General features: G+C 40.7%; 1 pseudogene; it reads left to right on the forward strand.

Annotated features, from left to right (window-relative positions):
* Positions 1 to 2131: 2131 nt before the first annotated feature.
* Positions 2132 to 2653, forward strand: LOC102856263 (annotated as a pseudogene).
* The last annotated feature ends 701 nt before the right edge of the window (positions 2654 to 3354 follow it).

The raw sequence follows: 3354 nt of genomic DNA on the forward strand, positions 1-3354 counted from the left end.
TTTCATTGTTTTACAAACCCTCCCCCAGGTCCCCTCCACCATGTAGCCCTCGCTCTAGACTCCTGTGATGACAGAAGTACCTATCTCTTTTGTTTCAAAAAACTTTTTCATTTAATTTTTTATTTCTTCTATTTTCCCATTATAATCAAAAAAGGTTATTAGTTAACTTCTGAATGTGTGAGCTTTTCCTCCTTTAACCTCTTGTTAATTTCTAATTTATAGTTTTGTGATCTGAGAAGATGCATTGTAGTATTTCAGGGTTTGTTCTTTTATTGAAGCTTCCTTTGTGACTTAACATACAGTCTATTCAGGAAAATGTTGTATATGCATCGGAGAAGAATGTATATCAGGCTTTTGTTGGATGAAGTACTCTTCTTCTATTGACCTTTTTAAGCATTATATATTATCCTTTGTCTCTTTTGCTGGTTTTTACCCTGAAGTTCATTTTATCAGAGATTAATATTGCTCATCCTGCTTTTTTTTTATTGTCATTTGCTTGGGATATATTTTTTTTCTACAGAGAACGACCAGAAGTGCAGGCTGGGTTTAGACAGGGTTGTGGTACTAGGGATTTTGGAGCTAACTTTAGATCCATCTTGGCTGAAAGCAAGGAATACCAGAAGAATGTCTATCTTTGTTTCATTGATTACACAGAGGCATTTGGCTGTGTGGATGATAACAAACTGTGGCTAATTCTGAGAAGAATGAGAATCCCAGAACACTTGATTGTGCTAATGCAAAACCTGTACTTGGACCAGGAAGCAGTTGTCAGAACATAGCAGGGAAACACTGCATTGTTCAAAATTGGGAAGGGTGTGTGTCAGGGCTGTATCCTATCTCTACACCTATTCAATCTTTATGCAGGACAGATTATCTACGAGGCTGGGCATCAGAACTGGAGGAAGAATCATCAACAATCTGCATTAAGCAGATGACACAACCCTCCTTGCTGAAACTGAGGAGGGCCTGAAGCACTTGCTGTAGAAGGTCAGGGACTGCAGTCTTCAGTATGGATTGAGGTTCTATTGGCAGCATTATAGTGGACGGTGAAGAGATTGAGACTGTTCACAGTTTTGGTTTGCTTGGCTCCACAGTCAACACTCATGGCACCAGGAAATTAAAAGATGTATTGCGATGGGAAAGTTTGCAGTTGGATACCTCTCTAAAGTACTGAAGTGCAACGATGTCAGTCTGAAGACTAAGGTGTGCCTGATATATGCCATGTTCTTTACAATCACTTGCTATGCATCAGAGTGCTGGACAAATATCTTGCTCATAGAATCTTTGAGTGTTGCAGCTTGAAGCTTGAATTCTTTCTGTTTCAGAAATGCTGATCAAGTTCTTCCCTTTTGATATTCTCACTTTGGCTCTTTGCACATTTCATTATAATACATTGCTTTGTCTTCACAAGCTGCCCTTTGAAATCTTCTGTTCAACTCTTTAACTTCATCATTTATTCCATTAATTTTGGCCTCTCAGCCTCCTAGTGTACGTCCTGTTAGAGGCTGGCAATTTCCAAGCCTCTAGGTCACACCTGAAGAGAGGAGTAGCTTGGGAAAGCTTGGGGGCTAGCGAATGTTGGGTTGCTGACTTTCGAGGTACTTGCTAAAAAAGATCAAGACTGTAGTCTTCAATGTACATTACATCTCAACAGCAAGAAGAAAAAAAAATCCTCACCACTGCATCAAAATTGGAGCATCAGGAGAGATGGAGAAAAAGATTTTTCTTGGATCAACACCCGTGGCAACAGCAGTCAAGACATGTTACATTGAGAAAATATACTATCAAGACTATATCCAGAGTCCTAAAAAGCAAGGATATCAGTTTGAAGGCTGAAGTGCACCTGATCCAAGCCATAGTGCTTTCAGTTGCAGAGCAGTGAGTTAGGCAAGACTGAAAAAGAATTGATGCGTTTGAATTGTGATGTTATAGACAAATACTGAGTAGCCCATGAACTTAAAAAAAAAAAACCAACAACAGTCTTTTCCGGTTACTGCGGCGCTAGCAACAATGAGCAGCAAAGTCTCTCGCGACACCCTCTACGAGGCGGTGCGGGAAGTCCTGCACGGGAACCAGCGCAAACGCAGAACGTTTTTGGAGACGGTGGAGCTGCAGATCAGTTTGAAGAACTATGACCCACAGAAGGACAAGCGTTTCTCTGGGACCGTCAGGCTTAAGTCCACCCCACGCCCCAAGTTCTCTGTGTGTGTTCTTGGGGATCAGCAGCACTGTGATGAAGTCAAGGCTGTGGATATCCCCCACATGGACATCGGAGCGCTGAAAAAACTCAACAAGAATGAGAAACCGGTCAGAAAGCTGGCCAAGAAGTATGATGCCTTTTTGGCCTCTGAATCAGATCCCAAGAATCCTAGGTCCAGGGCTGAATAAGGCTGGCAAGTTCCCTTCTCTGCTGACCCACAATGAGAACATGGTGGCAAAGGTAGACGAGGTGAAGTCCACCATCAAATTCCAGGTGAAAAAGGTCCTGTGTCTGGCAGTGGCTGTTGGCCTTGTGAAGATGACAGATGATGAACTTGTTTACAACATCCACCTGGCTGTCAACTTTCTGGTTTCACTGCTAAAGAAGAATTGGCAGAATGTTCGGGCTTTGTTTATCAAGAGCACCATGGGCAAGCCCCAGTGTCTGTACTAAGATACAGCTCAATAAATCTTACTGTTAATACCAAAAAAAAATTTTGGTCTTGGAGGCAATGCAACCCCTACATGTGTCCTAGAGGTAATGGTAATGAAACTTCTCACATTCTTCAGTCGTATTGTCAGGGAATGACTAGGCCTGGATAAAAGACATCATGCTGGGGAAGGTAGAGCATCAGAAAGAGATACTCTCAAAAAGATAAATTGGAGTTCTTTTCAATTCACCCATAGCTCCTCAACGAAAAGATGAACAATCTCCTCCTATGTAATTTACCTCCTCAGAAACCCAGTGGAGGGTCAACTAGGAATTTGTCCCAACGTAGTGGCAATGAGTTTGAGTTTTTCAGTTTTTGGAATAATTAATGCTGATTTGGCTGTCAAATTCTATTTTTTTTTTAAAGTCCATAAATTATAAATGTACTGAGTGTTTAGCAAACAGAGTATTGGGGAAATGAGCTCAAAGAATGATTGACTAATTGGAAGGGGAAACCTAAAAATAATATCCTATTCCACTCAATGTTTCTTCATTAAGTGAAGTTTAGTTAGTCTAGTATTTAAATTCCATGCCAGCAAGTACAATGCTGTAGTGAAACATGGATTCAATGTCCATTCAAAAAATAACACATCTCTTCTGTTGTCAGTATACCAACCTTCACTTCTTTATGAAATACAAAGACCTTTCTAGCAAAAAGATCTAGA

Source organism: Elephantulus edwardii, unplaced genomic scaffold, assembly GCF_000299155.1.
Source record: "Elephantulus edwardii isolate Elephantulus edwardi_28Jun2011 unplaced genomic scaffold, EleEdw1.0 scaffold00021, whole genome shotgun sequence".
Taxonomy (NCBI): domain Eukaryota; kingdom Metazoa; phylum Chordata; class Mammalia; order Macroscelidea; family Macroscelididae; genus Elephantulus; species Elephantulus edwardii.